At 44.6% G+C, this 21,371-nt stretch overlaps 1 protein-coding gene across 2 annotated transcripts in view; it reads left to right on the plus strand.

Annotated features, from left to right (window-relative positions):
• The first annotated feature begins 280 nt into the window (after positions 1-280).
• LOC146866026 (cytochrome P450 1A1-like) overlaps positions 281-21,371 on the plus strand; it is a 197,643-nt gene continuing 176,552 nt past the window's right edge. Inside the window, exon 1 of one of the 2 annotated variants that reach the window (XM_085633042.1) lies at positions 281-423. The gene's annotated coding sequence lies outside the window, so the exon portion shown is untranslated. Of the gene's footprint in view, positions 424-6,095; positions 6,111-21,371 lie in introns of those variants that run through there. The other variant, XM_085633044.1, reaches the window with a different exon arrangement.

The following is a 21,371-nucleotide window of genomic DNA, read 5'->3' on the forward strand; positions in this document are numbered from 1 at the left end:
ATAGTAGCTTCCAGTTATGGCACCGGCCCTCGAGGCCCCCTTCTGGGGAGGCTGCTGCGAAAACATTTGTAACAAACGATTTACAAAATACAATTTTTATGGGGGTGTATCACCCCAAACACACACCCTGAAGCTTCTCCTCTGCCTATGGCTTGCAGGTATCAAAGAAATCTCAGCAGTTAAAACTGTGCCTGCTGAGCAATGTTGCCGGCTGTCTTTAGAGCTAGAGAGCCCCTGCAACAACGGAGTTTGCACTGTCCCTTTAAAGGAAAGGAGTGGCGAAGAGCTTTCTCCTGAGGTCTCCACTGGCTATCTTCAAATCTACAGAGAGGGAGCTCGGTGAGCGAGGGCAACGGGTGCACGTTACTAGAGAAGCCTGCATAACACATCAAATCCCGCTTCGACCCGGTACTGAAAACAAAGGTAATTTTACTACAAGATAAGCAAATAATGTTTAACTAACAAGACTTGGATGAGGTAATTGGTTTAAAGGAAATGTTTTCAAACGTGGAGGACTGGAGATTTTGTATTTTTTTTTAAAGCTGTTCAAGGCTAAGGTATTCGTTTTTTTCCCTACAACATTCTTTCTCATCGTTTCCCAATATTTATTCTCAATTTTGTTTTCAACATCTTTAGGTTTAAAGTGTATCTGACTATTGATCGGAAAAAAACCTCTAATACTTACTCAAACGTTTTATGTCTCTATTACAAAAGATGCCCCACACCCTTTTTTATAGTTTCAAACATCGGAAGGTGCCCCTTTTCTTAAATTGGTTTCTGAACTACAGAACCCTAGGAAAAATGTCAGTGGAAGAAGAATCCAGCCTTACAAAGCGAAAAGAAAATATTTAAATGACCACCAGCCGCTTGTAACTCAAATCTGGAATTGTTCAAATCATCCATGTTTCAATCGCGTGAGAATGAACACTAAAACCATGCCTTTTGGAAGTGTCGCTCTCCTTTCAGCCCCAGGCCTTTGACAAAGTGAGGTTTAAAGATCAGGTAACATGCCTCCAGTCTTGGTCTGCTCGGGCATGTTCAGTGAATGAATGTTGCTGTGCAAGGGGTTGTTCCTTACCGAGCAAAATATCGGTTCGTTAAGTAAGAGTATGTAAAACAGTACTCCTTTACGTACAAGTATGTAAGAGGGGAATAATACAATGGTAATCAAATAGTAATATTCATATACAATTAACACAAATTAAAGCGACCACATTCTTTGCACGTTTCCCAATAGAGCGATGGACATATTCGGGCTAATTCACAAAGGTATGTGGTGTACACAAAAGATAGTCCTGCAGTACTCCTTCCCATACTCCTAGATGCTTTTGTGAATTTACCCCAATGTCTTCAAAGAACACAGACTACTTTAAAGCATGCTTTGGCATATTCAGACTGTAAATGGACCTTTTTGACATACCTTCAATTAGTAAAGATCCAGATTTTGGAATAAAGAAAGCCTGCGTTATAGAAGGTTTTTTAAAAAAAAAAATAGATAATTGTTGGTATTTTCTGTCAACTGGAGCGATGTTTGAATTATATTTTACTATATGAATTAGAAAAAATGTTTGGAAGAAGTATATAAATTAAATGCATTTTCAGTGCCATGTGAGGAGACAACCTCATCCAGTCCTTATTTAAATTTTCGTCCTGGCACTTGTGTCTGCTTGAATAAAAGAACCAGAATGCAAAGCTGAACCCAGAACTGGATCATTTGCTGCCAGCTGAATTGATCTCGGTAATCATGCTGTATTCAAAATAGACTGTGTCAATTCCTAATGACGAAGGATAATTTGGGAACAATTATGTTATGTGAAATGGGCTCAAATGATTGTAATATCTCAAATTTTCATGCTGTTGACGGTGCATACTATGTCAGGCTACTTCTCAGAGGTCTGTGGGATTCCACTGTAACGAGGAAACCATGATAAGTCCTGGCATTGTCCCTGAAGCATCAGGATGCAGATACTAGTGGAAACTCACTGAATTTCCAATTGGCTCATTTTTAGTGCTTGACTTTCAGGGAGTAGTGAGATTGAGCAGTCAATGCTTACTCTTGAAGTTTGGATGGGAAGTATAATGTTAACTTCTGCTAGCACTTGCATCTAGCACAGTGACAAAAAATTCCAGGCACTGCCATGTCTTGTATGCAAACATAAAGCTATATTTCAGTTGAGTATTAAAACCTACGTATTGTTATATAGCTCACAATACATCTGCAGAACTCTATAACAGCTTTCAAGTTTTAATGATTCCTTCTATAGTTCTCTGGGATTGCTAAAATGGATTACGAGAGAAACGGACAAAGCAGCATTTTTCGTTTTGGGCGATACACATGTCTTTTTTTTTTTTTTGTTTTTAAATTTTTTATTAAACAGGCTGACAAGAGAGACATACATAAATACATGCATTGGTGAACAAAGAGAAAAAGATATATCATTAAAAAAATTATATCGTTCATTCATCACAAAGTCGTAGTGAAAAAAAATATTACACATTGCTAGACATATAATAAAGGCGCTTCATTCCATAAAAGTTCCCCAATTATTTTCATGTGTGCTCAGAGAGCGTATCCCTCTTAGATTTGCTAGTGCTAACTCCATTGAATAGATCTCAATTACCAATGCCCACCAATCCCATTCCGTAGGTGGGTCGGGACGAATCCAGGCTCTGGCCAGAGTTAACTTAGCACAAGACATAAGAATTAAGGCCAGAGGAGCCTGTGGGAAAGAAGTAGGATAAATGTCTAACAAAACCGAGGCAGCAGTAAATGAAGGTAACTGAATAAGCTTGATTTTGAGAACCTTCTGGATGTCCCCCCAGAAGACCTTAAGGATAGGGCAGGAAAACAACATATGTGTCAAATCCGCGGCCTCAGCAGAGCATTTTGGGCATTTGGTTCGATCACCATTTAAATTGTTAACAGACCATTTAGAAATTATTTCAGGCGTGTAATACAGCATACAAGTCGTTCTAAACTGTTGGAGCCTTAAGCTGGATGATCGAACCCGTTTATTAATATTTGACAGAGAGCACTCTATCTCTCTCACTGTAATATTTTGGCCTAATAACCTGCCCCACTTATCAGCTAATTTAGAGCAATCATTTGATTTAAGGCTAGTCAGAATACTATAGGTGTCACTAATTATTGATTTTTTTTTACCAGAGTATAGGCAAGTCCATATATCGCTATCTGAGACCACCAAGAGCTGTTTTGGGCGATACACATGTCATAAGTTTTTAGTCTCGATCAATCTTATTGGGAGCAACTATAGGACTGTAAGTAGCACCTGGGCTCTCATAAGTAGTATCAGCAGTAAAGGGGTTATATCTTCTGTGAGTTATTGTCAGGGGCGCAACTAGACCTCAACTGTGAGGGGCTAAGCCTCCCAGCAAGGGCCGGCTCGAGCGCTGGTGGCGGCTGTTACAACAGTCTTTTTTGGCCATCTCCTCCCCCATATCCTCCTACTCCATGAATTCCCTCACTACAACTCTACTACATTGCACCTCATCTCTCTATAGACTCTCTCTAACTTGCATTTATTTGGTTTATAGTGCTATTCATAGCTCAGTCACACTCAGTTCTGTGATCTCCATGGTACACTTTCTTTGCAGCAGGCCCACTAACCCTCCGTGCTACTGAATGATGAGCCAAAATTGCAACTAGACAAAATTCTGAACTCTCACTAGTAGGAACATTAATCACCAGAGTTAGCTTGATATTTTTATTGTTGCCTGAAAAGTACCTCATGCACAAGGAAGTTCATGTGCTTTTAAACCAAAAATTATTTTTAAACATAGCGCCCTCCACCAAAGTCAACACCAGGTGTGCCTGCACCGGTCGCACCGCCCTAAAGCCATTCCTGCTCCCAACAATGGTACAGGACAAGCATTTCCAGAAATGGGGTGAGAGCTAACCTCAAACCCATTATAAGAGGAAAAAGATCTATGTAAGTGGTTGGATGTGATACATCCTCCAAATTCCAGGAAGCAAAACAAGTTAACCGATTTCTTGTAGATAATTTAAGGGAGAGTAGATCGCTCCCCTGCGAATTTTTTGTAACTTTAGCCATCAAAATTTGCTGAAACCCGCAGATTCTTATGGGCATTCATGAGAAATTTCAGAACTTGTGCACCAGGGAAGCCTGGCCTTTCCTAGGAGTGGATCTCGTTTTTCCAACTGTCTTAAGCCATTAATTTCTTCCACTGTACCAATGTCATCCTTTTTTCATGGGTGAGCCCCTTATGCCAAGGAATACATTCAGTATGACAGAGACAGAAATATACCACGGATAAATCAGCCACACCCACGGGTCCCTCTAAAAATTCCATCTGGTTTACAAGGGTCAGCATTTTGCCATTGACACACCCTATAAAATGAATACAGGAAATCTTATGACAATAGTTACCTCAAATATCAGTTTTAACATTTTGCTATGGATCCATCCAGTATGCTAAAAATTATGTGCATTGTCTCAGGGCCATCCACTAGGTGTGGTGGTGCATGTTTTGTCTCCCTGTCGCTGCTTATAACTGGGCTAGTGGCTTTTTCAGTTAGACAGTTCGAGTCCCCACTGCCAATGATGGTGTGTTAATAGAAGCATGTCAGGGCCTGCAGTTTGCCATATGTAACACCGCTCATCTATATTCTGTTAGTGCCCTTGTCCATAAGGCAAGAATACCCTCCATTATGCCATACCACCAGCATACTTGCATGCCTAGCACACATACACTGACACTCATTCTCTCGCACACACATTCTCACTATGTCTTGTACTCTTTCGTACATTTGCACACTTGGCACCTGCCACTCACACTTTCATTAGTCAATTTGCTTTTGTTGTGTTGAAAAAGCTTACCCTGCTGCTTCTGCTATACTTGCCTTACATTTTAGTGAAACTTAGTAAAAAACATATTCTCTACGCTATTAAAAAATAATATATTGCCTTGTAAATGTTTGTTACAAGTATGATGTGAATGAAAAGTAAACTTCCTTAAAAAAGCTGTAAGGGGCTTATATTTGGTTTCACATGGAAATCTAGCCGTTACAGTATTGGAAATGAACAAATCCACATTCCAGCATGTAATATCACAGCATCCAACTGATCTTATGAAATGCTTGACTTCTTCTGCAACCATGGATTTTATCCAGTACAACTTTGCATTTTTTTATTTTTTAGACCCAAAATACAATGTAAAAAAAAAAAATCAAAATCCATAAGTCCTAAGATAAAGCATTGTGTTGAATGGAAAGCCAGGAATAGCGGAAAGTGTCACATGATCCTCAAACTATCAGCATTCCCCAAAGCCTCAGCCCTAGTCTCCCTCCTCTTGCCATCCCACATTCTCAGTCCACTCTCCCCTCTTGCACCAGCCCCGTTGTTGCAGACGAGGCATCTAGTACTACGGAATGAGCAGGTACTCTGTGGGTACCATTGTAGAAATATGTGCATATTCATGAGTGTTGTATGATTTTTATATGTGCAGAGTAAAAGGTGTGCTCATGTTAGTGCTGGGTGATGTTGAATTGTGTAAGTTAGTGCAACGTGAGTGGTGCAAGTGTAGAGTGAAAAATATGCTGATGTTTCGGATGAGCTACAGGAATGCAATGAGAGGTGTGGCCATGTGCATGTCAGTTGAAAGTAGTGCGTGCAGAGTGACAGGAGTGAGTACAGGCTGGTGTGAGCAGTGTAAATGCAGGGTGAGTGGTGTGCCTGTGTGTGGTGCAGGGTGTGCGGCAAGAGTGAAGGGTGATCTGTGAGTGACTGGTGAGTGTATGGTGTGACGATTTAGTGCAGAGTGAGTGATGTGTCCCTACGAGTTCAAGCAGATTATTGTCCCTGTGTGCAGGCAGGATGAACAGACTGTTGTATGAATGCAGGCTGGGAGGCTTGTCAGTGTGAGAGGAGGAAGTGCAGTTTGAATGGTGTGATTGCAGATGAGTGCAGAGCCCATGTGAGTGAAGGTTGAGCTGTGTTGGTGACAGGAGTGCCTATGTAAGTGCACAGTGAGCGATGTGACAGTGTGAGAGTAGGGTGAGAAGAGTGACTGCAGGGTGAGTTATGTGACATATGAGTTTGGGTGCAGGTGACCCGGTACTGAAAACAAAGGTAATTTTTACTGCAAGATAAGCAAATAATGTTTAACTAACAAGACCTGGATGCGGTAATTGGTTTAAAGAAATGTTTTCAAACGTGGAGGTCTGGAGTTTTTTTTTTTTTTTTTTAAAGCTGTTCAAGGCTAAGGTGTTAGTTTTTTCCCCCACAACATTCTTTCTCCTCGTTTCCCAATATTTATTCACAATTTTGTTTTCAACATCTTTAGGTTTAAAGTGTATCTGACTATTGATCGGAAAAAAACCTCTAATACTTACTCAAACGTTTTATGTCTCTATTACAAAAGACGCCCCACACCCTTTTTTATAGTTGCAAACATCGGAAGGTGCCTTTTTTTAATTGGTTTCTGAACTACAGAACCCTAGGAAAAATGTCAGTGGAAGAAGAATCCAGCCTTACAAAGCGAAAAGAAAATATTTAAATGACCACCAGCCGCTTGTAACTCAAATCGGGAATTGTTCAAATCATCCATGTTTCAATCGCGTGAGAATGAACACTAAAACCATGCCTTTTGGAAGTGTCGCTCTCCTTTCAGCCCCAGGCCTTTGACAAAGTGAGCTTTGAAGATCAGGTAACATGCCTCCAGTCTTGGTCTGCTCGGGCATGTTCAGTGAATGAATGTTGCTGTGCAAGGGGTTGTTCCTTACCGAGCAAAATATCGGTTCGTTAAGTAAGAGTATGTAAAACCGTACTTCTTTACGTACAAGTATGTAAGAGTGGAATAATACAATGGTAATAAAATAGTAATATTCATATACAATTAGCACAAAAGAAAGCGACCACATTCTTTTCACTTTTCCTAATAGAGCATGGACAATTTCGGGCAGTTTCACAAAGGTATGTGGAGTACACAAAAGATAGTCCTGCAGTACTCCTTCCCATACTCCTAGATGCTTTGGTGAATTTACCCCAATGTCTTCAAAGAACACAGACTACTTTAAAGCATGCTTTGGCATATTCAGACTGTAAATGGACCTTTTTGACACACCTTCAATTAGCAAACATCCAGATTTTGGAATAAAGAAAGCCTGCGTTATAGAAGGTTTTAAAAAAAAAAGAAAAGATAATTGTTGGTATTTTCTGTCAACTGGAGCGATGTTTGAATTATATTTTACTATATGAATTAGAAAAATGTTTGGAAGAATTAAATGCATTTTAAACAGCCTCTCAACTCTTCAGTTGCCAGGTGAGGAGACAGCCTCATCCAGTTCTTATTTAAATTTTCGTGCTGGCACTTGCATCTGCTTGAATAAAAGAACCAGAATGCAAAGCTGAACCCAGAACTGGATCCTTTGCTGCCAGCTGAATTGATCTCGGTAATCCTGCTGTATTTAAAATAGACTGTGTCAATTCCTAATGACAAAGGATAATTTGGGAACAATTATATTATGTGAAATGGGCTCAAATGATTGTAATATCTCTAAATTTCATGCAGTTGACAGTGCAAACTATGCCAGGCTACTTCTCAGAGGTCTGTGGGACTCCACTGCAACAAGGAAACCATGATAAGTACTGGCATTGTCCCTGAAGCATCAGGTTGCAGATACTAGTGGAAACTCATCGAATTTCCAATTGGCTAATTCGTAGTCCTTGACTTTCAGGGAGTAGTGAGACTGAGCAGTCAATGCTTTCTCTTGAAGTTTGGATGTGAAGTATAATGTTAACTTCTGCTAGCACTTGCATCTAGCACAGTGACAAAAAATTCCAGGCACTGCCATGTCTTGTATGCAAACATAAAGCTATATTTCAGTTGAGTATAAACACCTGCGTATTGTAATATAGCTCACAATACATCTGAAAAACTCTATAACAGCTTTCAAGTTTTAATGATTCCTTCTATAGTTCTCTGGGATTGCTAAAATGGATTACGAGAGAAATGGACAAAGCAGCATTTTTCGCTTTGGGCGATACACATGTCATAAGTTTTTAGTCTTGAGCAATCTTATTGGGAGCAAGTATAGGACTGTAAGTACCACCTGGGCTCTCATAAGTAGTATCAGCAGTAAAGGGGTTATATCTTCTGTGAGTTATTGTCAGGGGCACAACTAGACCCGAACTGTGAGGGGTGGGGGGCTAAGCCTCCCAGCCAGGGCCGGCTCGAGCGCTGGTGGCGGCTGTTACAACAGTCTTTTTTGGCAATCTCCTCCCCGATATCCTCCTACTCCATGAATTCCCTCACTACAACTCTACTACATTGCACCTCATCTCCCCATAGACACTCTCTAACTTGCATTTATTTATTTTATAGTGCTATTCATAGTTCAGTCACACTCAGTTCTGTGATCTGCATGGTACACTTTCTTTGCAGCAGGCACACTAACCCTCCGTGCTACTGAATGATGAGCCAAAATTGCAACTAGACGAAATTCTGAACTCCAGAGTTAGCTTGATATTTTTATTGTTGCCTGAAAAGTACCTGATGCACAAGAAACTTCATGTGCTTTTAAACCAAAAATTATTTTTAAACATAGCGCCCTCCACCAAAGTCAACACCAGGTGTGCCTGCACCGGTCACACCGCCCTAAAGCTATTCCTGCTCCCAACAATGGTACAGGACAAGCATTTCCAGAAATGGGGTGAGAGCTAACCTCAAACCCATTATAAGAGGAAAAAGATCTATGTAAGTGGTTGGATGTGATACTTCCTCCAAATTCCAGGAAGCAAAACAAGTTAACCGATTTCTTGTAGATAATTTAAGGGAGAGTAGATCTCTCCCCTGAGAATTTTGTCAAACTTTAGCCATCAAAATTTGCTGAAACCCGCAGATTCTTATGGGCATTCATGAGAAATTTCAGTACTTGTGCACCAGGGAAGCCTGGCCTTTCCTAGGATTGGATCTCGTTTTTTCAACTGTCTTAAGCCATTAATTACTTCCACTGTACCAATGTCATCCTTTTTTCATGGGTGAGCCCCTTATGCCAAGGAATACATTCAGTATGACCGAGACAGAAATTTACCACGGATAAATCAGCCACACCCACGGGTCCCTCTAAAAATTCCATCTGGTTTACAAGGGTCAGCATTTTCCCATTGACACACCCTATAAAATGAACACAGGAACTCTTTTGACAATAGTTACCTCAAATATCAGTTTTAACATTTTGCTATGGATCCATCCAGTATGCTAAGAATGATGTGCATTGTCTCAGGGCCATCCACTAGGTGTGGTGGTGGATGTTTTGTCTCCCTGTCGCTGCTTATAACTGGGCTAGTGGCTTTTTCAGTTAGACAGTTCGAGTCCCCACAGCCAATGATGGTGCCTTAATAGAAGCATGTCAGGGCCTGCAGTTTGCCATAGGTAAAACCGCTCATCCATATTCTGTTAGTGCCCTTGTCCATAAGGCAAGAATACCCTCCATTATGCCAGACCACCAGCATACTTGCATGCCTAGCACACATACACTGACACACATTCTCTCGCACACACATTCTCACTATGTCTTGCACTCTTTCGTACATTTGCACACTTGACACCTGCCACTCACACTTCCATTAGTCAATATGCTTTTGTTGTGTTGAAAAAGCTTACCCTGCTGCTTCTGCTATACTTGCCTTACATTTTAGTGAAACTTAGTAAAAAACATATTCTCTACGCTATTAAAAAATAATATATTGCCTTGTAAATGTTTGTTACAAGTATGATGTGAATGAAAAGTAAACTTCCATAAAAAAGCTGTAAGGGGCTTATATTTGGTTTCACATGCAAATCTAGCAGTTACAGTATTGGAAATGAACAAATCCACATTCTAGCATGTAATATCACAGCATCCAACTGATCTTATGAAATGCTTGACTTCTTCTGCAACCATGGATTTTATCCAGTACAACTTTGCATTTTTTTATTTTTTAGACCCAAAATACAATGTAAAAAAAAAAATCAAAATCCATAAGTCCTAAGATAAAGCATTGTGTTGAATGGAAAGCCAGGAATGGCGGAAAGTGTCACATGATCCTCAATCTATCAGCATTCCCCAAAGCCTCAGCCCTAGTCTCCCTCCTCTTGCCATCCCACATTCTCAGCCCACTCTCCCTTCTTGCACCAGCCCCGTTGTTGCAGATGAGGCATCTAGTACTACGGAATGAGCAGGTACTCTGTGGGTACCATTGTAGAAATATGTGCATATTCATGAGTGTTGTGTGATTTTTATATGTGCAGAGTAAAAGGTGTGCTCATGTTAGTGCTGGGTGATGTTGAATTGTGTAAGTTAGTGCAACGTGAGTGGTGCAAGTGTAGAGTGAAAAATATGCTGATGTTTCGGATGAGCTACAGGAATGCAATGAGAGGTGTGGCCATGTGCATGTCAGGTGAAAGTAGTGCGTGCAGAGTGACAGGAGTGAGTACAGGCTGGTGTTAGCAGTGTAAATGCAGGGTGAGTGGTGTGCCTGTGTGTGGTGCAGGGTGTGCGGTAAGAGTGAAGGGTGATCTGTGAGTGACTGGTGAGTGTATGGTGTGACGATTTAGTGCAGAGTGAGTGATGTGTCCCTACGAGTTCAAGCAGATTATTGTCCCTGTGTGCAGGCAGGATGAACAGACTGTTGTAAGAATGCAGGCTGGGAGGTTTGTCAGTGTGAGAGGAGGAAGTGCAGTTTGCATGGTGTGATTGCAGATGAGTGCAGAGCCCATGTGAGTGAAGGGTGAGCTGTGTTGGTGACAGGAGTGCCTATGTAAGTGCACAGTGAGCGATGTGACAGTGTGAGAGTAGGGTGAGAAGAGTGACTGCAGGGTGAGTTATGTGACATATGAGTTTGGGTGCAGGTGAAAGGGCAGAGTGAGAGGAGTGAATGAATGCATGGTGAGTGATGTGCTTGTTTGAGTGAGATTGAAGAATGAGCATTGAGAGTGACAGGTGAGTGAAGTGTCACAAGTGCAGGGTGAGTAGTGTGCTCGTGTAAGTGCAGGTTGGAAAGCGTGAGTGCATGGTGAGTGGTGTGAGTGCAATGTGATCACTGTAAGGGCAGTTTCCAGTGAACTTGCAGTCCCGCAGCTGACCAGCTACACCGACGCTATGAGCAGTGCAGCAGCCTGCACCATGCTGACGTGGATTCCACCGCTCAGCTGAACCTCTCTTAAGTCCCCCTTGGGGGGGCACCTAGTTTTTTTTTTTTTTTATATATTATCTTCTTTATTCGGTTTTTTACCGATTTAAAAACCATAAAAGAACATTTTTAAACAGTAGAATACATAATGAAAACACATTTTAAAACAGAAAAATGGTAATTAAACCAAACAGATGTGGTATAATCTTCGACCGAGGATTCACGTAATTTCGCTTCGTCAACAGGGACTAAAATCAAAATCCATTTTACAAGTTATTCCTATGTTTCACGATACATCTTAAAAAGTTAAGGACATGATAACAGATCAATTCAGATTCTAACATTTGAAGACGTAGCATCGCCGGACGACATTGTCTTAATCCCCATCGCTTTAATACAGGTAGTAACCAAACCTTCCTATGTGGATGATAACATTTACAAAACAAAATTGTATGTAAATTTGACTGCATTGATACTTCATCACAAGGACAAGTGGTGGGAATCAAATCCCATCTATTTCTCTCGGGGAAAGATACCAGTCTATAGAAAAAATCTAGTCTGAATCTTGTCAGTAACATTCTGTGATAGGTGCTAATCTGTAATATTAAATATGGTTGGATAGAATGAGTGGTCTGAGTCAAATTGGCGTGGAGGACCGATGATTTTGTTGCCTCAGATGTCAACCTCAGAGACTCTAAATGAGTTAGAGCCAGTTTTTTCAGCTCTCTCTTCGGTAGTTCAATGATTTTTTTGGGTTCGGAATATTATTTCTCCAGGCCGAGATCCTTGAAGAAATTTCTTATATACCGAAGCCAATTTATTTTTAGAGAATGATCAATGGTCATTGAGTCGATCAAAATTTCCTGTGATAAGTCATTATTATCAGAGGTCCAAATACGCCGCCAGAGCAATAAAGGCTGAATTCTTATCAGATCCTCGAGATAGGAGATTCCAAGTTCCAGATGGAGAGCATAGACTGAGGTACTCCTTGGTACAGCTAAAAGAAATCTAAGAAAATTGTTTTCAGCGACCTGAAGAGCACCAACATCTACGAATCCCCAAACTCCAGCTCCATAGAGGGCAATCGCCTGGCATTTGGCTAAGTAGATTTTTAATAGCTCCACTGGAGGCCTTTTCCCTAATCTCTGTGAGAAACTCGTCATGGACATTATGGCTCTTTTGAATAGATGACATCTAGCCTCAACTGCTGGTCTCCAATTAAGCCTATCGTCAATCATTATTCCCAGGTAGCAATACTTAGTGGTCACCTCCAATTTTTGTTCTTTGAGGTAGATGTTCTTTACTCGTTTTTTGGCTCGACCAGCTACCATGACAAATGTTTTTTTGACATTGACTTGTAGGTCCAGGCCACCCATAAACTCAACATATCTATTCAGGGACTTCTGCAGTTCACGTGGAGTGCGTGCCAAGATGACCGCGTCGTCCGCATAGAGCAAAGCAGGTATCAAACGGCGTTTTACCCGAGGTAGGTCCAAAGCCCCCCTCATCATCTCCACCTCCAAGCCATTTGTGTACAGAGAGAAGAGGAAGGGAGCGAGGACACACCCCTGCCTAACTCCTCGCTCCACGCCGAAGGGCGCGGTCAACTCCCCCTTCGTGCCAAAGCGCACCCTTGCAGAAGCCCCTGAATATAGCTCTCTCATAAAATCTAAAAGAGGGGGGTCCACTCCCATATATGTCAAAATTTTCCAAAGTTTTGTGTGTGAAACACAGTCAAAAGCGGCGGATAAATCTACGTAGGCCACATATACCATTTCTTTTTTTGCTTGGCAATATTTTCCCATGATCAGGCTAAGATTAAGGGCCTGCTCCACCGTTCCAAACCCCTCCCGAAATCCAAATTGAAGGTCTGAAATAATATCTCCCTCCTCAGCCCACTGCCGGAGTCGTTCAAGCACGACTCTACCAACGACCTTGCCTAAAGAGTCCAGTAGGAAGATAGGACAATAACAATTAACGTCCTGACGATCTCCTTTTTTAAAGATTGGGACCATAATTGAATTTGTCCATGTTTTAATCAAACCCACCTTTGCCGCTGCGGTGCATACTCTGGTAAGGATGGGGGACCAGAGATCTGGATTGAATTTAAACAGGTCTACTGGGACCCCATCAGGGCCTGGGGCTTTCCCACTCTTACTTGCTTTCAGGGCCGCTAGGACCTCAGTAATGTCAAAGTGCAGGGAAATAGGATAGTCAACTTTTGGTAGAGAGAGTTCTGGTCCTGTTATTACTGTTACTGTTTCTTTAAAGATCTTGGAAAAGTGTGCCACCCAAGTATCTTCATCAATAGCCACTTCTATCTTGGGGCTATCTAAATCCAAGAAATATGGTGTTTTGACAGTTCGCCAAAAAACCAAACTATTCTTTGAGATGGCACTAGAGTGTAAGTCATCCCATAATTTCTTTTTTAATTCAAGGATTCTTTGCTTCCGTGCGCAAACATATTGCCGCCTCAAAAGTTGGATCATTGCCGGAACTCTATCTGTTTTCTTCAATTCCTTCTTTAGATTTGTTAGGGCCGTGGTACAGCAATGATTGAACCACCCTTTGTTAGTTGGATGTGACCTCTTTGAAGTTGTGGTAAGAAGTACCTTGATTTAAAATTTCTACATCAGATTGTGATAAATCAAGGCATTTAATTATATTTATATATGCCTCTTTTACCAGTTTTCCAGTAATTACTTCCGGATTGATCGCCTCCCACTTCAGTGTATAACCGTTTATCCTGCCTAGCTCCAGGTTGTTCTGTGCGAGAGTTGTCGCTATAGCAGCAGTTGCAGGTTGACCCTTCGTTCGATATAGCTCTAATCTAAGAGCAGAGTGATCACTTAAAGTGTTTAACAAAACCTAAAAAGACCTCACTCTGGGGGACAGACCTGACGAGAAGAAAATATAATCTACTGTCGTACTATGGCCCCTGCCCACATAAGTTGGTTGCAAAAGATTTGACCCTGGAATTAGTTCATTTGCTATTTCAAGTTCCAAGTCTAATAACACATTGTTCATGGCGGTCCCCACTTTGCTATGGGTAAAGTGCATAATGGGAGCATTATCTTCATCCACAATCCCACATCTGTTTTTCCCAACGTGTGGGCATGGATGTAGATTCAGATCTCCACCACATATAAGGTGGATTGGCCCTTTACCAGCCCTAGAATTATTTATCAATTTCTCCTTAATATTGGAGATAAGAGACAAAAATTGATCGTCCTCTAAATTATTATACAAGTTAACCAAGAGGATAGGCTCGGTTTTATCGAAAACAAGCTTAAATAGTTGGAAATTTGGGTCAGATGCAACTAAAGATGTTTTGAAATAATTTACTGTGTTAGCAATATAGGTGGTCAGCCCCCCCTTGAGTCTGCCAATGCCACCTCCCAAAGCTGGCGTAAAGTATGTTTGAAAATCCGGGAGATGAAGCTCCGTCAAAGACCAAGTCTCCTGTAGACATATAATTTTACCCTGCTCTAAGAAGTTTGCTGCCGAACCACCTTCAATTTTGGAGCGAAGCCCCGCTATGTTCCAAAAGAGAATAGATAACGGCTGCGGTTCTGCATTTGTCACAACTTCATGTATTGGGCAATTCGTTATAGAATTAGACGTTGAATGTAATATACTATGGTTGGTAACTTTAGATGAAATTAGTGGTCAGTCAACCATTTCAAGGACACTGAATCTATTGTCCGTTGGAATACTGGACCAGGGTTCCCTTTGGGGTGGCTCTCTGTTTGGCATCCGCTGTGAGTGGGCACCCCATTCATCTCGTCCTCCGCCCCAATATCGTGGTCCCGGTATGTACCGAGAACCACCATGCTCACGGAGACGGGGACCCACTACTTGCCGTTGGTTGAAATATTTGCCGTGAACTGGAGCTGCTGTTTCCCAAGGAGGAGCATTGTTATTGGGAAACTCCCTAAGAGACATAGAGGGATAAAAAAAGGAGAGTCGCCAGGTTCCTATTTCACCGTATGCATTCGGAAACTCCCATGAGCATATGTAATCCGCCACCCAAGGATGTTCGAATGAAATCAAGATACAGTCTCCCGGTATCATTTTCCTACTATTTCCCAACCAAGGGGTTCTACGAACCATCAGAATCCTAGATGACCCAGGTTCTGAGATGGGGCGATTGTTGTTTAGCCAGTATTGAACCTTATTTTTCAACGACCATGTGGGTTCCACGACATGGTCTTCCAGCTCGGGCACTCCTGTCATAACTACAACAAATGGGCTTGCTTCCGGTGGCAAGTCTACCGCCAGTCTACTTTCAGGGAATCCCCCCATATCGGCTCTGCTGGTTTCAGTTGTTACTATTTTAGGAGCCTGTTTATTTAGGGTCAGAGTGTTAGTTTGAAACAACGATTTTTTGGGGGGAGGAATTTTAGGACCTGAAGTTTTTACTATCGGGACATTATCCTGGAGAGAATTTATATTAGTGTTAACGGAAGGTTCTTCTGCTCTATCTATATTTCGTGCTTCAGAAGGTTGTAATTTAGATGGAATTTCTACGGGTGCAGTTTCATGTTTTTTGTTTTGCATGTGTGGCATCTTTTGAGGAGGTGACTTAATTCCCCTCTTTTTTTTATCCCCCAGTACTTGGTTAGGTTTCATGATATTAACAAGGTGCAGTAGCTGGTGCTCCATCTGGGACAGTTTTAATTCAAGTGGAGCAATGACGGTTTTTAGAAGCTCTGCGATGTTATTTATCAATTGTGAAATTGCATTGTCCCTTTGCGTGTTACTAGATGGAGAATGGGTGGAGATTCTCATGTATGGACTGGTTAATGGCCGACGAGTCAGGAAGGTAATCAACATGTAGAGGTGTTGTAACTTTTTCTTCATGTTGGATGCTAATATCATGGTGGATAGGATTTTTTAAATTTGTCTTTCGTTTCCTTATCGCGCCCTCCCTCCTGCCTCTAGTATTCCTTATTTCATCTGGTGTTAGTTTGGGAATTAATTCTGGTGTCCTTTCTAGATCTAAGCTTAGTTTAAAGTGGGAAAGTTGGGAGGCCGACAGGTCTACATTATTTGGAAGGCTTCTCCTGCCCTTACAGATCGGCCCGCGCCCACTATTATCCGGCATATCCGGGGTTTTTGCGTCCCTTAAATTTCCTATAGATGACCTTTTTGCCAACGCAAGATCCAAAGACACCCTGCCTTCAATTAGACTAATGCTTTGGTCTATAAAAGTATTACCCTTAATGATAAAATCATCCATAGGTCCTAGAGACTTTCCCCCACCCCCCTTTACTTTAGTTTTGCTTCCTCTCGTTACAACCATATCTACTACGGCCCAATACAGTTACTTGACGGCTAATATGAATGGAATCAAACAATTGCAGTCAATTAGGGGGCGCACACACACAAAGATGGTAACCTGGCGATGTCGGTGGTTTTCAAAACGTAAACCACTACATATAGCAGGTTCGTTTTTAAGGATGGGGCCCGGTCCGGTCTCTTCCGTTCTCTGACGGCCTCAGACGGCCCGCCCTTTGCCCGGGCTTAGCCCCGGGCGCTCCCGCGCTGCGGAAGGGTGGGTCCTTATATTTGGGAGGTACGTAGGCACGGAGGCGTGTCGTCCAGGGAGAGCATCCCAGGTGTAGGCAATTGGGCACGCAGGGACTCCTGGACAATGGAGTCCCCTGCTGCTCGCAGCCCTGTCCACTAACGCTCACCCCGCTTGAGGCAACCCCGTTCCACACCGCCCTTACGGCGTTCGGTGGACGCTGCGGGACCCGCGCAGCAGGTCCGGCGAGATGCTGGAGCTGGAAGGGCAAAAAGAGTCACGCTGTATTCCCACGTCGATCTCAAAGCGAAGGTAAATCCCAAGGATAGAGACTTTGCACTCCGTTTTTAATGGCAGCTGTGCAGGGGGGCGTGTCGTCCAGGGAGAGCAGCCCAGGTGTAGGCAATTGGGCACGCAGGGACTCCTGGACAATGGAGTCCCCTGCTGCTCGCAGCCCTGTCCACTACAGTCACCCCACTTGAGGCAACCCCGTTCCACACCGCCCTTATGGTGTTCGGTGGACGCTGCGGGACCCGCGCAGCGGGTCCGACGAGATGCTGGAGCTGGAAGGGCAAAAAGAGTCACGCTATATTCCCACGTCGATCTCAAAGCGAAGGTAAATCCCAAGGATAGAGACTTTGCACTCCGTTTTTAATGGCAGCTGTGCAGGGGGGCGTGTCGTCCAGGGAGAGCAGCCCAGGCGTAGGCAATTGGGCACGCAGGGACTCCTGGACAATGGAGTCCCCTGCTGCTCGCAGCCCTGTCCACTAACGCTCACCCCGCTTGAGGCAACCCCGTTTCACACCGCCCTTACGGTGTTCGGTGGACGCTACGGGACCCGCGCAGCGGGTCCGGCGAGATGCTGGAGCTGGAAGGGCAAAAAGAGTCACGCTGTATTCCCACGTTGATCTCAAAGCGAAGGTAAATCCCAAGGATAGAGACTTTGCACTCCGTTTTAAATGGCAGCTGTGCAGGGGGGCGTGTCGTCCAGGGAGAACAGCCCAGGTGTAGGCAATTGGGCATGCAGGGACTCCTGGACAATGGAGTCCCCTGCTGCTCGCAGCCCTGTCCACTAACGCTCACCCCGCTTGAGGCAACCCCGTTCCACACCGCCCTTATAGTGTTCGGTGGACGCTGCGGGACCCGCGCAGCGGGTCCGATGAGATGCTGGAGCTGGAAGGGCAAAAAGAGTCACGCTGTATTCCCACGTCGATCTCAAAGCGAAGGTAAATCCTAGTTGCGAGAAGCAAGACAAGGCAGTAAGGCCACGAACGAGCCTGCCAACTGTGTCAACTGTGTCAATGCAGCCCAGGCAGCCTCAAGGCGACGAGTGTGGCTGCCATTAGAGGTGGTTGCTGAGCGTGTGCCGGGGAACCCGCGGAGACAGTCCAATAAGGTTGGGTGCAGCCTGTGGCTTCCATCCCAAGTGCCACGCTCGTTTGCCTGCTATGCCACACTGCCACTTGGGAGCCAGAGGCAGAGAGGAGCCAGGGGGGTCTCCACTGCCATCAAGCAGCTGCAGAGTGCCACTTCGTGACACAGGTAGGGGGCGCCCCGCTGGGGGAGGCCCAATCTGCAGCTTCTAGAGGCGTTTAGCGGCAGGAGCTGCCATCAGACATCTGCCAGCAGACATCTGCCCCCCCTGCCATCTGCAATTTGCCAATCCACCAAGCTTTTCTGGCCTTTCTGGTCCCTCTGAACTCCTCCTTACCCTGGGCTGTTGGCAACTGGGCTGGACCAAGGGTTTCCCAGGAGCCCAACGCAGCTCAGGGGTGCCAGGAGAGCCCCTGGAACACCATTAGGCCGCTGAGGACCTGCTGGTGCCCCCATTCACCAACATCCCACTTAACTCCACCCGACCTCACCAACATCCCACTGAACTCCACCCAACCAGGCCAGACCAGACAAACACCAGACAAATACCTGCAGACCTGCACCATAGGCAACTTGGTGTAACCCAACACAAGGGGACCAATTGTGGCCATTTGTGGATAGGAAACAGAACCTAACGGTCCTCAACGGCACTCCGCCAGTCATTACAACTCCTCAGCGCTTCGCACCACTTTTGAGGTCCCTTCCCTCAGTGGGGGTGTGGGTACTTGACTGCGCAGCAGCAGGCAAACGGCTGCTTGGAGGTCAGTCTATAGAACCAAATATTAGACAAACTACTCAGACAGGGGCTCAAGCCTGGAGCACATAGCCACCTTCTTCTTCCCACCCTGTCCAACCAGAAGTCCACAAGCAGGCACAGATGAGGTCGGGGAAAGCAAGAGTGGCCACTTCCCCGAGGCCAGGGGCAAAGAGAGGGAAAAAATCAAAATAATTCCTCCCCTGCTCAAGCTAGCGCCAGCGCCGCATTATTCACAACTGACTCTGCATCAAAAGATTTGCCAAGTGGTTTTACTGTACTAACCTAAAAAGAATCTACACAAAATTCAGCTTCCTCACTGACTCAGGCTCTGCAATATATTCTAGCAATGCTACCCTCAAAGGTCTGCATTCCCCTCTGCTCCCCTCACAAACTGAGTTGACCAAACAAACTTCTCAGACACAAGAGAAGACCTGCCCAAGCACCACGGAGCAGCCAAGCTTGCCACTAGCTAACAACTCAGTCACAAGAATGCTTACCTCTCCAGTGGGCCCAAGGCCCTCTCCAGAGACCTGCAACAACCACCGCTCCCCTTGCTCCACCTGCTACAGTCAGCTGGGACCCCCAAAAGGCCGCCCCACCACAGCAGACAAAAATCAGCCCTTTTCCAGTCCCGCAAATCCCCACAGAACCTGGAGCTCGATCAACTTACGACAAGTACAAGCACAAATACACCAAGGTAAAAATAAGTCATGGGCAGCCAACTGTTTTGACTCAGAATCCGAATTAGCACTGGAACAGGCCCCACTGGAGGCCACAGCGGGGGGGGGGCAATATCTCACGAGCGCTCACCCCTAAAGGCTGCCTGCCCACGGGTCCCAAACAAGAGTATCATCGCCAAAAAGTACCATGCTGTCAAATCAACTATAATCTGCCTCAGAACGCCCCCCAGAGTGCGACTTAAAGGACTGCCCTTTCCTGACACAAAAGGAGAACAGTGCCTCATGCCTGACACGCTCAGAGAAAATCCAGCAGGCAGAACGAGACCTGGAAAGCTATTTCAGCAACTTACTGACATGCAGGGATACCATACTGGCAGCCTCGCTGCGGCCGGCTGACACAACTGTATCAACCCCAGACCCTCCACGTCCACAACTTTGGACATTACCCATCCCGCCCAGACCTTCTGAAGAAACAGGTTGGGTCTGCTGACCTGATCCACCAAGTGTGGGGGGGGGGAGTCAATGTGTAGAACCCTATCCTATCTGAACACACAAGAATGGGAGAAAATGCTTGCCTCTTATTCACTTGGCCCGCAACAGAGCGCTACCCCAGCCACAGCCCCTCAGCTGTGCTCCCTATGCTCCAGCCAATCACCTGGGGAGGAGTCCGCAGATAAACCTATAAGTGGGACACTCCCCAAAGAGCAAGTCAGCAGCACCTGGGCCTCCCTCCTAAACACGATTCAACTAGCTGTGGAGGCGCTCAAATATCAGTCTGAAAAGATGGATATCCAACTCTCACCCTTCAACACCTTGGCTCTCTTCTCCGCAGGCATCGACGAGAAATTGGGGTCCCTCAACGGCCTAATTATGAGGGCTTAATCTGATGCTCTACTCAACTGCGGCTGTAACTACATAGTGGATAAACTTTCCACCCTGCCCTCAATGTTACACAACCTACTAAGGGAGATGAGAACCGCAACAATTGGACCTGAAAACAAGCCGCTAAGTGGCATCACTACGGCACCAGGGCCGACCGAGGGGCATCAGGCAACTCTGAACGGTGGGCTGCTGAGCCACCAAAACTAGCAGCCTGGATCTGACACCAAGGAATCAGCCGGGCCGCCAGGGCCTCACAAGGATTGCATGACTTAAAGCAAAACGCCAAACAGCGACGCCAACAGAAAAGGAAAGTCCGCAATCAGAAAATCACTGAGAAGCCCACAATCTTCTACCCAATCTTCTCCCGTCAACACACACAGCTGCCCACTAAACCTGGTTCAACCAATTTTCAAACCAGAGACCTCCCGCCGAATAACTATCCGGACCAAGTAAGTCCCTTTTTTTTTTTTTTACAAAACCCCGAACAGGAGCTCAAGCCAATCAAAAGAGACAATGGAAATGGGAACCTAACTTCATCTAAAAAAAAGAAGGCTCTCAAGAGCAGCAGCCAACCAAGGCCTGAACGACCAGAACCAACACAATCCCAGATCAACCACGATGATCTACAGTATTGGATTGGCCTAGACCAGTGTCACTGGGGGCAGCCTCAAAGAGTTCTAAGCCACAAAAGGTTATAAGCGAGGAGATCGGCACTGAATTCCTCAACAGCAAAATTGAGCAGCCCTGGATGGTAGTGCACAATTCGAAAACCCTGCCCTTACCGGCCATCCTTACGTCTGGAAGGCACCTTGTAGATCAGAGTGAGAATCACGCAGATCTGCCCGAACTGAATGCTCAGCACCCCCCTAAGCATCTCTCGACAGAGGCAGGCTCTGGGCCATTAACACTTGAGATAGAGCCAAGGAATATAGCTGCAAGTTTGCTGAGTAACGACTGGGATCCCCTGCCAAAGGCAGTACTACAAAGTAGCTGCC

Source organism: Triturus cristatus, chromosome 2_1 (genome assembly GCF_964204655.1).
Source record: "Triturus cristatus chromosome 2_1, aTriCri1.1, whole genome shotgun sequence".
NCBI lineage: Eukaryota > Metazoa > Chordata > Amphibia > Caudata > Salamandridae > Triturus > Triturus cristatus.